The 15,175-nt window shown below is 30.1% G+C and overlaps 1 long non-coding RNA gene across 1 annotated transcript; it reads left to right on the top strand.

Annotated features, from left to right (window-relative positions):
- Window positions 1-3,197: 3,197 nt before the first annotated feature.
- On the top strand, window positions 3,198-4,707 carry LOC145790461 (uncharacterized). Its single transcript, XR_014329200.1, has 3 exons — window positions 3,198-3,277; window positions 4,314-4,385; window positions 4,470-4,707. It is a non-coding gene; the product is annotated as an uncharacterized LOC145790461 (long non-coding RNA).
- The last annotated feature ends 10,468 nt before the right edge of the window (window positions 4,708-15,175 follow it).

Raw genomic sequence — 15,175 nt, 5'->3', positions numbered from 1 at the left:
TTAAATTGTTGATGGTGTCATAGTACCACTCAATGTTGCACTTTGCTAGACCTAGGGTGGTCTCAACTGCCTCATTCATATTCTCTGCATCTTGAAAAGAATCAAATCAGCTACTATGAGTATTTTCAAGAATCAAATCATCTTGAAGGAGTAGCCAATCGTTTCTTCCCTTACATTTGTGTTTTTTACTCAACTTTTTCCCCTAAAATGTTTTCCGCGAATATTTTATTGTATGGCTAAGGATGCTCTCTTCCAAATTTAATTATTTTCTTACTTTATGGGTGGAGGTCTTGCCCTCCCCAAACCCTGTTTTATATGATTGCCACATCACAAGGTGCAATTAATGATCCTAAGTTATAATTGCAGGTTTTGAGGTATGTAGAAGGTTTATGCTGGGTTTGCTGGTTCTACTACCATGGTGTCTACTCATGGCAATGGTCAGTTTTTGATTTAGTAGTAGTACGTATGTCAATAATGAGTTTTTGTAAAGACATTATGGCCAAAGAAGCGGTTGTACACCCATATTATGCAATATGCATTGCGTGGATTGGATGAGAAAACAGAGGATTTTGGCTCTGTGTCTAAATGGAAGTCAAGCAAAGCATCCTACAAATGTGCACTTTTATAGGATCTTATTTTCAAGATAACATTGGACCAGGTAAATATGAGCAAATGCTTAATCTTCGTCCCACCACACAGATGATATATACACATGTTTAATTAAGGAGGCTTATGCCTATTTATCAACAAAAAAAATAAAAAAATTAAGGATGCTTATGCTTGGTACTGTTTTATGTTGTGTAGATTGCTGCCTTTCAGTGTACTTGCATTTAAACTAAATGTCCTGTTTTTGCTTCAAGTTTTATCCATATCATTATGCTAAATGTCCTTTCGACTAGCTAATGGGAACCTTGCCTGCTGCAAGGTCTGTATTACTTTCTCACTCTGTCTCTCTCTCTCTCTGTTGCTGCATTCGGTACTGTATGAGCTTATCAATTTCATGTTACAGTTCTAGTGCTCTGCCTGAAGAGTACAGGAGATTGATGACTGATCCAGCATCACCGATCCAAGAATTCTACCCTTTTGGTTGTATTACTTGAGTTTCATAGTTTTCTATTATTTCTTTTTGAACCTTTTTTTTTTTTCCGACACATGAATTTATAGCACACTATCTAAATTGTTAGTTAACTTATATTTATTATATGAATACCAGCCACAAACACTCAATGTGTTAGTTGGAAGCTTATCATTGTGATGCTCTAAATTATCAGAGCCTCAAATTATTTTGGCATCATCTGACAAATGTTGGCATATGATATAGGGCTTACTTTAGGCCTATGTTGCTGTTAGATAGTTTAGGGTGGTGGTTTTAGCTATATATTTATATGTGTGGAGTTTAGTGGGTTTGACAGTTTGAGAGGCACTTAGTGGGTTTGACAGTTTTTGGACATAAATATATTCTTTTAGTTGTATTAGTTTGAGTCGTATTGGTTATGAGTCAAATTGGAAGAAACAACTTGTATTGATTAGCAATCATGTTTGTTAGTAATAGATTTATGTCTGATAGTTGTCCATCTTCTTTGTATGACAAATTTTGAAACTCGGTCTATGACATGTTCCACCTCGTCCGATCTGTATTTATAGTGCAAGACGTTTGACCTGTGTTTATAGCATAAGAAGTTCATTTACTTATTCTTCCTTTATGCAAGGAAAGGAGCCCAATGTTATTGTCTTATTAACACTTCCTAATCTATTAGAAGACAGAACTACTTGACCTAACAAATCACATTCTTCCCATGTGCGCCGCACCGCAACCCCTTCTTTAGGTACCCTTTTGTTGGGGTGTATTGCAAATCTCACTTTATAAATTGTTATGACTCCTCTCTTTGTGTGTTTTTGTTGTGTATTGAATGTGTTTGATATGTGGATTGTGTGGACAAACTCTGAAATGGGTAGTGATGATAAACTCTGAATTTGGATCATTGGTTTTGGTGATTGTTTGATTGATGTACTTTTAGATCCAATTCAACACTAGTTGAAGACTCCTGAACTAATAGAATGAACTGGGTCAATTCTACGTGACATGTATCAATAAAGTTGAATTCTTTAACCATCTTTTGTGCCTTTAAATTGTTTCCAATGTCTGTTTTGGATTTGGCTTTGGCTAATTGGATGGTTTGGAATATTTGGTGGTTCAACAAATGCCAAGGTACTTGTAGCTTCACTTACTGCATTAGAATCCATTTATTTCCTTTTATTTTTCATGTTGCTTTCTCTTACTTTTGAACAATTAACTTCAGACTAATTGTTACAAATGTTGTACTGAGCCCAGATGTTTTGCTAAATAGTCATATTTCAACACTCAAAATATATTGTAAGGATGCCCAATAACTAACTAATTATGGTACAAAAGCTTTTCCTTGTTCAATAGGATCTGATAAACCATACAAACCAGAGCCTCAAGGTGTTGATTTATCTTGATGAGCTCGAGCCGATGTTGAGAAGCTTGCTTTGGTTATTGACTAACATTGAACTTGAGAGAGGTTGACATATGGCAATCTGCAAGGTGGATTGCTTGCCAACATATGTTTGAAATATTACATCATACATGTATCATTCTAGAATATTATGCTTTTGATGACTGATGTGGTTAATCCATACTTATGAAGCTGGTTCTTCTTTTGAATGAAAAAAGAAGAAGAAGAAGAAGAAGAAATTGAACTCTAGTTTGATGCTGCCATGATTGTTATTATTATTCTTGTTATTGTTGTGGTTATTATTATATTGTGAGAAGTAGAGAACGTAGCTAAAGGGGTCCACAACAAATTCATTTTTTTACTATTTTTACATACTTTGACTTAGAGTTTGGTAGGTTAATTGCAGAGTATCCATTTCTGATTTTGTGTTTTGTTCAATATTTGTGTGGCTATGAAAACATTGGAGATTTATTCATTCTTTTGTCTAGAACCTGCAAGACTTTACATTTGAAGTCTCTAGCTAAAGAAAGCTTTAAAAAGGAAAAGAACAGAAAAAGTATAAAGTTTATCTGGAATTGACATAAAAAAAGTTGAGGAATTGATCTTCTTAAGTTATTGATTACCTTCTTCGTATGACTTTGTAGGGTAATAGCCTTATGAGGATCCCTAATATAGCAGCATTTGCTGTGTCAGGATATTCTTGTACAGAGGAAAGAAATTGCAAGCCATTTAATCCATTATTGGGGGAGACATATGAAGCTGCTTATCCAGATAACGGCCTCCGTTTTATCTCAGAGAAGGTATTTTTAATTGTTGCTTGAAGTTTTAAAATGTTATTCATATATAATATATTTTTTCCAAGTTTGTGATGTTTAAAGTTGTATATGATTCACTACCTTCCTGATCCTATTATGTGGGAAGAGATCTATAGAAAAATACTGTTATGCTTATTTGTAACTAACATATATAGAAAATGCTGTAGTTTTTTATTTTATTTTTTATACTTTAAGAATAGATTTTTGAGTCTCCAAACTAGGGGTAAGGTTGACTACCTATTACCTCTCCCAAACCCTTATAAAGCAAGAATTGTGTATTGGGTACAACCTTTGAAAATAGATTTTTACCTGTGTGATGTGTCACTCAATTGTAGTGTATAGATGGAACTATCACCATCACCATGGAACTATCACCATTAACCTTAGACAGATCTTACCTTTCTCAAAAAAAAAAGCTTTAACAACCCCCTGTTTCGCCTAGTATGCATCTTTTTATTTTGTTTAAAATTAATCGATCTTTTCCCAGAATTAAAATAATTACCCAGAATTAAACTATACGTATGAGATGTATTCTTTGTATAACCCTCAATCACTAACTTTAAATTTACATTGCACACTTTATTTTCCTTATAAAATTATGCCTATAATTTATTATTTTGTGATAACTATCACTATTGTACTGATCTAATAGCCTCATATCAGTTGTCTCATACCAATGCAACAAGGTCATACCAATGAAATTGACACCCAAGGTATTTGGATTTGCAGGACAAGTTTGTTAGTGGAACCAAGGTTGAGTTAGGTTTCCGATTTCATCGATACACTTTGTTTCGTTCCTTGACATCTGTGACCCAATCTTCAACATTGAGAAGATTTCTTCATCCCTTATGGCTTTGATTCATGGCTTTTAACTGTTGTTTTTATCACAAGTAATGCCTTTTTTTTCCCTTCTTTAATTTGCTTTTCCCCTTTTTTTGCATCATGTAGCATTTGTGTATCTGGGACAACATCTTTTTTTGTGTAAGCATGGGACAACATCTTAAGCTTGCTTTCATTGCAGGTACCTGGATCATAATCAATTTACTGGGAGAATCCCGGATGCATTCTATAAGCACACTTTCTTGAAAGAAATGTGAGTTTCTGTCTTCAATCACTATAAGCAAATTACAGTTACCCAACACTAGGTCAAATGCTAACTGATTAAATGTTGTCACAGGTATATTGAAGGAAATGCTTTCCGGCCAGGTGTGAATCCTATTGGCATCCACAATGTCCAGCACTATGTCAATGGTCAGGTTGTCATCGAATCAGCACGGGATACTCTGGAATCTTGTAGTAAAGCACAAACGGACTCTTATCAGGAGGAAGTTGCAGTTGCTTAGAAACATATCTAGCTTATTCACAGCCTAATAGTTTTTTGGGCTATTTGTATTTTAGTCATGGTGTTTGCATAACATCTTGAATTTGGAATTTGCAATGTTTCTATGGTACCTTCTCATATGTATATATGAAAGTTTATTTTATATTGTATCAATATTTAGCACTTGAGTACTTCTAGTTTGTGTTTTAAATGAATTATTAGTTTACATAACATCTTAGGTTTATTATGGATTGAATGAATTATTAGGAATTATAGGTGTATTGTTTTCCTGTTTTGGCGACCAATTTATTAGTCGCGACAAATAAATAATTTTTTTTCGCAAAAAATGACAATTGCCGACCAAGAGTTTTGGTCGCAAAAAATACATTTATTGCCGACCAAAACAGCTCTTGGTCGTGGAAACTCAGTTTTGCCGACCAAAAGTTTTGGTCGCGAAAAGTAACAAATGGCGACCAAAACCTTTTTTGGTCGTGGAATGTCACAATTGGCGACCAAATTTTTTGGTCGCGGAATGTCACGATTGGCGACCAAACTTTTTGGTCGTGAAAATATAACTTTTCGCTACCAAAGTGTTTTAGCGACTAAACGAATTAGTCGCGGTAATGATATATTTCGCGACCAAAAATTTAGTCGGCAAATCCGACTTTTCCTAACCAACCAAAATTTTGGTCGCGAATTACTTTTGCCGACCCTCAATTGGCGACCAAAGTGGCGACCAAAAAAATTGGTCGCGGATAACTTTTTCCGACCAAAAATAGACTTTTAGCGACCAATTTTTTTGTTGCCAAAAGTGTTAATTCTTGTAGTGACGACGTCGTTTTGCATCAAAAAACGACGTCGTTTTTCATCAAAAAATGACGTCGTTTTGAGACATTCGAGCCATAAAATTTAGGATCGCCTAACATTGTTGGACATGATAAATGTTGGCTCTAGGAGGGATTAAGATATTCCATGACTTTATCTGTATAATCTGTTTTTATCTCTTCATTTGAATAAAAAAAAAAAGTATGATAAAGAGTGTGCATTCATAAAAAAAATAAAAAAGGTTTTGCTAAGATCTAAGAAAATTGATTAATAAAGTTTAAAATATTTGTATAGTAACTTTAAACTTGTTAACAAGTGTTATGACAAAATTCTTTTTAAAAAATGAAAATGTCATTTTTTTTAATTATTTATAATCATTAAATAAGTAATTAAACGACCTATCACTTGCATTTGTAGTTGTAATAATTAAATAGTTTTTGTCTCTAGGAAATAAGAAAAAGATAAAGGATGAACAGATTTCTGGACACTTATTAACATTTGCAATAATCAAAATATTGGGAAAAAAAGAAAAGAATACTATGCATTAAATGTTATTTGTTTTTATTTTGATTAATTTATTATCATTAGTTACAATATAATTAATTCAAAACTTATTAATTTTATCTTAATTTAAACACAATTCAACCCTAACTTTTGACGAATTTAAATGCAAATCAACAGAATTATGATCTTAATGCCAAGCCTTTAACTATAGAATAATTTTATATGTATCAATTAATATACTAACTAATATACTAACAGATGATGTGACATAATTTTAGAGGTTTTAGATATTTGTAATTTGTATAATATGTGGGGTCAGTAATAATGACATAACACTAGTTGACAAACTAATGTATACACCACCGTTAACTATAGTCTATATAGTAGACAAAAGTTCCATCTAGAAACCAAATGTTCATCTAATTTAGACTCTTGAATTTAAGATAGGGTAATGCTAGGGACACCAAATTTTTTATCAAATAAATGACCAAATGTCTCACATGGGTGTGGGGTCCGCAATTTTGTGGACCCCACACTCATATGAGACATTTGGTCATTTATTTGGTAGAAAATTTGAGACCTCTAACATTTTTCTTTAAGATAGGGTAATGTTACGGGGGTAACTTTATCACTGAAACAATTGTATTCACAATTAAAACCATAGCTCAAAATAGTAATTTTAGTGGGGCAATATCGGAAATGTCTTGAAAACTTACAAGTAAACGCAATAGTATTATTATTATACTTTTTTTCAAATACCTTAGAAATCTTATGGGTTAGACAATTTTGTGTTTTCACTTCATAAAATTCAAACATGGCCTCATTTGGAAAAATAGATTATTTTAGTAATTTTTTGATTTTTGGCTAAAATATGAGATAAAAAAATTAATAACTCTATTTGTTTCCAATTTTCAGAATTCACTTTTCAGAAAATTTTACTTATTCATTTTTGGTATTTTTTTTCACTAAATTTTTTTAATATTTTAATCAATTTTTTTTTTTAAAAAAAAATTTAGACACACTTAACATAAATACACTTAAAAAGTATAATATTTGTGAAAAAAATCTTCAAAAAATTCACTAAATACCAAAAATACAAAAATTCAATACATTTTTTATATTTTTGTGTATTTATTATTTTTTAAAAATATTTTTTCACAAATAATTTACTATTTAGCACGTCCAAGTAAGGTACATCTAAAAAAGTAAAAAAGTTACTTAAAATTTTAAAAATATTCACTAAAAACAAAAAAATATGAAAAACAAAAAACTCAAATACCTTAGAAATCTTATGGGTTAGACAATTTTAGTGTACTTTTTGACTTTTTATAAAATATGGATTAGGTTTGAAATGATGTGGTTGAGAGGTGATGTGATTTAAATAAGATGATGTGACTTAGGATAGTGACTTTTTGGCTTTTGACTTTTTTAAGACACCCCAAACCAGGCCTTAATATGTTTGAAATGACTTTTAATTTTTTTTGAAAAGATGTACAAAAAGTAGAGAAAAAATGAAATTTTTGATTTTTTTGTATAGATTGTTGGCTTTTTATTTATTTATTTATTTATTTTGGGTGTCTTTTTCACTTTTAAGATAAAATATTGAGTTACCAAACGAGTTTTGAGGGTAGTGAAATTATTTTATTTTGTGTGTATGTTTTATTATGATGTTTTCGTAGTTGTTGAATTGATTGTGATTAGAGTTGTGTAAAATATTGCCCAATTCGTTAAAATTGTACCGATCTGCATCAATTTGCACCGCTCTAACTGCTAACCGCGGTTTAAACTTTAAAATTTATAATCCGTCAACCGAACCGAACCGAACCGCTCCACTCCGCTATAGTTGATACATGTATATTTTTTAACTTTCAATGTAATATCAATATAAAAATGAGTGTGAGGGATATTTAAGATATGAAATTTATTACAAATTAGTGGCTATATCTATGAAACATATTATGTAAAATTACTTTGTATTATATATCTAAAAAATATTAAACAAATTAGTGTTATATATTATGTAAATATATAATAATTAGTTAGAATATTCTTCAATCCGCCAATCTGTTAAAAACCGTCCAAATCGTAATTTTTCAATCCGTTAATCCGTTAACCCGTCATTTGATTTGTAATTTTACTCTCAAATCGTCCGAACCGCATCGCGCACACCCCTAATTGTGATGACGTTTAACAAGAAGATACAGAGAAAGCTATTGCCTTAAATTTTCCAAGCAAACTAGAATTAGCTAGTGGACAAGGAATTGTGTTTTGATATGGATTAACTAAAAAGAGCTCGTCACGGTCTTGGTCTTGGCGACTAGGCTAGCCCAGATTTTACACAGCAATAAAATAAATGTCATAAATTTTTTAATCACTTTTTACCTAGTTGCTTATGATTGATTTTTTTTTTGTTTAAAAATAATTATTAAGTAATTAATTAAAATAAATAATATATTGTCTTGAAATCTGATAATAAAACAAGCGATATATAGTCCTTCAATAATAGTCACGTTGATTTTAAAATTTATTCAGGTATGTGATTGGTATCGATTAATATATATATACATATATTTTTTTTGAATTATCTAATCTTCCTGAAATATTATTATGTTCCAGTTTTTCAATAATATTTTGCGATTCCTCCATCATATTCCCAGTTTTTCAAGCTATGTAAATATTTTAGCCCCCTAACGTTGGACAAACACACACAACCAACATAAAATTTTTGGAATAAAAGATAATTTCTCCCCATTTTTAACACTTGCACCTTATCTGAGAAGGCTATATTTGATTTTATTATTAATTTTAGTGCTTAATATAAAACCTGATTTCAAAAGAAAGTGTTTGGGTGTGCAACCTTGCGCATCATATGCACAATTCATAAAATTACGTAAGTTTTCATGAATTTAAATAAGTTATCTCACAAAAAATACAGAAGTTGAAAACAAATTCGCATAAATCTATTCATAAAAATTTTGAAATTTACCAAATCAAATAAATTTTTACGAACTTACATAAGTCATTTTAGAAAAATATATAACTCAAATCATAAAATTACACAATAAAAATACATAAATATGATATGCAATGGGCATCTAAGAATTTTTTGATTTTTGAAAATATATAGCCTCCGTTTGGGAAGTGGGTTGACTTTTTGGCTTTTTGACTTTTTTGACTATATGAGCCTGGGTTCAAAAGCTTGGTTTGGGAAGGGTTTTTGGCTTTTTGGCTTTTTTGATTTTTTTGTGAGAGAAGAATGTAATGATTATGGGGTTAGATGAGATGTTTTGTCTGTTGTGGCTCATGAGCCTATTCTATCTTTTATGATTCATTGAGTCAAAAAAGTCCAATGAGCCTTTACCAAACCAACCCGTAGGGAGTTTTAATTGGATACTCAAATGGAGGTGTTTGTGGTCCTCAAAGCAAGAACCTCCCAACCGTTAAAAATTATGAGAGCAAAAAGTACATATGGTAATTGGGACGGTTGCATGAATGACACACAACTGTCAAGACGGTACCTCATAAAGCGTCATAAATGGCGTAAATGGTATCGACGTGATTTTATAGTATTTGTCTTGAAGTTTTGATGGTTTATTTGGACTATTTTGAGAAGATAGTTATAATTAATTTTTTAGTTAAAAGTTTATTATAATTAATTTTTTATGAGAGAGGGAAGTTGGTTATAATCTGAGAAAGACCCTATTATATATTTATTTTTTTAAGGTATTTATGACAAGATTATGGTAATATTATTATTTGATTAATTTAAAAACAATTGAAATGGAAGTATATAAGAAATGTAACTTTTCTTCAATCCGTTTATTTGGGCTGGATTGCATAGTTTGCTTGAAATGAATTCATCTTAGTAATTAAATTATTTGTCGCGTTCGGCTCACTGAAAAGAGTATTGATTCAAAAAATAAAGTTAATTGAATATTATTAATCACATGAATGGATCACAAAATAACATAAAAGAAATAGACAAATATATAATTTTTTTATAAAAAAAATTGTCACTTTTTCTCCATGATTTTGGCTTTGTTTGGGAAGTGGGTTGGCTTTTTGACTTTTTTGACTTTTTTGAATTTTTTGTGAGAGAAAGAATATAATGATTATGGATTAAATGTGATATTTTGTTTTATTGGATTAAAAAACCTATTTTATTTTTTATGACTAAAATAACTAAAAAAGCCCCAAGTTAGACTTCCCAAACAAAGCCTAATGTAATTAGTCTTGGTAACATTTGTAAGTCAATTTATTTAACTTATTGGATTAAAAAATATATATTAATGGTGTTTGGTTACAATTTTATACAACTTGTTTAACTTTTTTTAACTTATTTATTAGTCTCAAAAGGTGAGATTTTATTTAACTATAATTTATAGTTTGTTTTACCATAGTTTTTTTCCTTTTTTTACCATAGTTAAAAAATTTCTCTCTTTTGTATTAATTATAACTTTTGAGGGCATATTGAATACACAACAAAAAGTTATGTCACAACCTATTTAACCCAACACATTTCAACTTTTTTGTTTTAAGATTATAATATGAAAGTTTAAATTTTTTAAGCTGATAATTTTTTGTTCAATAAATTCTTTTAAGTTAATAATTTAAAATTTAATAATTATAAAACTAACTTATAAATATCAAACAGAGCTTTGTACGATTAGATCAATTTTTTGAACTTTTTCATAAACAATCTTATAGACCAACTTTACAAAACTGAATATTTTAGTACAAGGACGAAAGCCTACAACAAGAAAATTGTACTGACTAATCCAAATAAATAAAGGAGAGAAAAATCTCATCACAAAATATCAAACCAGAGTGGACCGCAGACCCAAATTATATACGGTTTAGACTCAGTTTGGGCGCAGTAGTAACTGTTGCGAGTTTTATTAGGCTCATTTTAAGGTCTAATTTGATAATCTGAACCGTTCATATTTTAGAAGTTATCGAGTAGAATATAATTATAAAAAATCACGTCAATTGGATATCGTTATCTCTTTCATCAAATCACATTTGCATTGAATTTTATATTTCAAATTACATTTATCTTTTTTTTTTAAATACAAATTTGATTTGATCAAAAAGTTAACGATATCCGATTGATGTGATTTTTGACAGGTATATTCTACTCGATACCTTCTAAAATGTGAACGGTTCAAATTATTGAATTAGGCCCTACAATGAGCCCAATAAGATGTGCAACAGTTGCTACTGCGCATCTTGTGTAGCAACAACTCCAAACTCGTTCAGACTGAGAAATTATTTTATCTTTGAGGAATTTCATCTTAATTGTATGTCTAACTAATAATAAAGGATTAAATGAATATATAACCCCAATAACAAGGGCATGTTAAGCAAATTATAACATTTTTTTAGTTTGAAACATAAACACGTGGTCTTTCCGACCTGTTAAATAATTTCTGACGGACTCGGAGACAATCTTTGCCTAAACTGTACTGCTACATACGAGTTTTCAAAATAATGACTTTCGCAACGAAATAAAATGCTGTAAATGCATTTTCTATGTAACCTGTTTTAATAAATAAAATACCACATTGACGTCACATGTTGTTTATCATTACAAAAAGTTTGCATGTGATACATCTATTATCATCCCTACGTGGACAAATCTTGTCCACCCTGAATGGGGTCGGACTGTTTTCTTCTCCTTTTTATTTTTTTTTTCCTTTATTTATTTATTTATTTATTTTTATGTAAGGTATCCTATCGCGCACTGAACTAAATCTTAGGGTCTGAACAAATATTCCAAAACAGATTTATTTCTTATAGTATGTGATCTCAAAAAAAATGTTTGGAACTTTTAAAGTTGGAGATGTTCATAACTTTTAAAATGATATGGACCAATCATATATTTTTATTTTTGTTTTTATTTTTTTTCTTTCCTTGAATTAATCACAAGTGAAAATTATAAGAATTGTTTTTAACGATACGTAGTATCGATAATATTTTATTGACTATGAGAATCAAACATGAGACCTTGCACTACATGTTATTCTAATTTGGACTCCATCAGTTAGCAGACATAATATAGTTATTCCAAGTCCAATTCTAAAATGATTTTTAAATCTCAAACATGTCCACGCAACCTAATATATTTGAATTATTAATTTCTTATTTTTTACTTTTTATTTTGTCTTGAAAGGATATTATATTATTTAAATATAAAACATTAACAAAATTTGATGGTAAAATAAATACGGAATTTCAACAAATATTTTAATTTACGCTTTAGAATAAACTATATATTTTTGTCATTATAAACTTTCTACTTTATTTTGTAACTAAAATACTATAAAATTATAATTAATACTACATCAATTTTAAATCATTTATTTGGCACAGAACATAATAACTTAAAAATTATGTATTTTTATATATATGCTTGAATTTTTTTTTTTTTTTGGGTTTATTATTTATTTTTTACTGCAAGTGTTCCAAGAATATGGGTTCCTGTTTTGTTATTTTGTGTGTACCATTATTACTTACACTTTTATTTTCTTCATTAAAAAGCAAAAGAAAAAAATTATGTTAATAGATTTCTTGGAGAAAAAAATTGACTATTATTTTCCTTCGTTTATATTTTTGGCAGGTTGCTTTATAACTTTGGGTTATTCAGAATAAACTTTTCAGATTTTTCTCTATCGACACCTATTTGCTCTGACTGTATGTTGAGTTTGTAATGCTTGAAACTTGAATAATTCTAAAAAAAATTTATTGCATGAATTTGTAATGCTTGAAACTTGAATAATTCTAAAAAAATTCTATTGCATGAATTTGTAATGCTTGAGTTTGTAATGCTTCAAATATATAATTTCTTTTTCTATGCTTCAAAAAATCAAATATGTAATTTTTTTATTCAATCTTTATTTTTATTTTTATTTATATGTAATTTTTTTATATTTATTTATATGAATTTTTGTTGTATAATTTTTTAGTTAAAATTCATGAAAGTTTGGCCAAATCTCATGAAATTTGGAAAAATCCATGGGTGGCCAAAATTCAAAAAAAGTTGTAGGTGTCTAATCTTTTTTATTGTAACTTTTCTAAAAAACCCTTTGTTTATTCATATGTTTGTTTTGAAGTGTATTTTTTTGATAAGAAAGAATTCAGTGGCCCCAAAATTTCATATGATTTTTTTTATATTTATTACATAATGAGTTTGTGATTGTCAGAACAAATAACTTCTACAATCGTGTTTTATTAATACTTATCTTCTACTTCTCTTTTGACTGTAAGCATTTTTAATTCTATTTTTTATTTTTTTTATATTTAATCGAATGTTTGAAAAATTTATATTCAGTTTGTTTTTAAATCATATCTCAAGTTGCACACGCTTTGGCTCATCATTACTAGGTAATCTCTTTCACTTGCAATTTTATTTAATTCTCTACAAAATGAGATTAGTACTTAAAATAATATGCATTATAAAAATATAAAAACAAGCATATGAAAACACTTACATAAAAATATAGAGCTTATTATATTGTGAGCATACGAGTCGCATTGTGAATATACTATAACTGCCTCTTACATAATTTTATATAATGTAGGCACATTTTAAAGATAGCCGGATTTTATCTATGTAAGTGTTAGTTTGCTAACAATGTTAGGAAAAATGAATCATGATTACCCTGACACATCAAATTTGAGACATGTACAACAACAAAATCGTGAACGACGTCGTTTATACCTATAACAGAGGAGGCAATGCTCAGCTTCGAAACCAAATGCTCAAACTGAACAACCACAAAGAGAATTCGATCAGTTACGCCTTCAAAACTTAAGCACTGAACAACGCTTAGCAAGATTGGAGCAACGTCGTCTTGCTCAGCGCACGCGAAGATTGTTTATTCGCGAAGAAAGTGCAACCTCTAATGTGCAACAAAGAGAAATTCAAAGGGAAAGTTGGCGTAATTATGCTAGACAAAGGAGGGCTGCTTTGACTATTGAACAACACGAACAACAACTTGCAAGGCGACGAACAAATTATCGACAAAGAAGGCAAATATCTGAAAATCTCGAATAAACTTCTCATCTAAATCAAGTACATAATATGACGAATGTACAAACAAGTAGTAAGTATTCAAATGTTATAAACATTATTTTTTTTTTTGTAAGCTTTTACACTTTTGACATTAATATTCATTTAATTTATTATTTATAATTTTAACTGTTAGGATGCATGTTAAACTTTTTCGATGCAATCCCAAGAAGAAATAGAACAGAATGGCGTAGGCCGCGAGCAACAGTTTTGCCAACCATTCACGAAGAAGGAAATTTGGTTGCGACTAATGTTTTTAGACGGGAAAGTAGAATGACTGCACTCGCACGTGTCGACTTGCCCCGATATGCACCTACTCATTCGACATATGAGCATGGAAGCACAAGTGGCAACAGACAAGATCTTCGCAAAGTTCAGATGGAAGGTACAAATAATTTATTTAGTTTAAGTACTTTTACAAAATAAACAACCTTTACAATAAATGTAAAAAATATGATCATGCAAATATGATATGCAATACAATTACATTTAATATTGAACATGAAACTCAAACACTTTCAAATAAATACTATTGTGTTAATAATAAACCCATACATCATACATGTATTGTTATAGGAAATATCCCTCATGTCGACCACAATCAGGATGCTTTGAGTGATGAAGATATTCCAGATAATCGATCATTTATCCATAGGAGATATCATAATTGTGCAAGAAATTTTCATGAAAGTGAAAGGTTCCAAAGAATGTAGTTCCCTGCTCCAACTACATGTAGACATTGCAAAGCAAGATTGTTCCACCGTGAAACATCTACCATGTGTTGTAATAATAGAACAATTATTTTGCCACCAGTAACAGCTCCAAATGAGATGATTGATATTTTCTCTAACCGAACAGTGGAAGGTCGTCATTTTAGATAAAATATTCGAGCCTACAATCATGTTTTCTCATTCACTTCAATGGGTGTTCATGTTGATGAAAACTTAGCAACAAGAACTCGAGGTGTGTACACGTTTCGTGCACAAGGAGCCATATATCATAAGATTGAGAGTCTCTTATCAAATTCTAGCGACAGACCGAGATATTTGCAACTGTATGTTTATGACACTGACCACAAGAATGAGAATCGAATGTCTGAAAATGAAGAATTGCACTTGGATTTGCTTGATAAAAGAAAGAATATTTTAAATACTCATAATCC

Source organism: Camellia sinensis, chromosome 1 (genome assembly GCF_055761805.1).
Source record: "Camellia sinensis isolate YWXY chromosome 1, ASM5576180v1, whole genome shotgun sequence".
Classification (NCBI taxonomy): Eukaryota; Viridiplantae; Streptophyta; class Magnoliopsida; order Ericales; family Theaceae; genus Camellia; species Camellia sinensis.
This window is presented reverse-complemented; position numbering and strand designations above follow the sequence as displayed.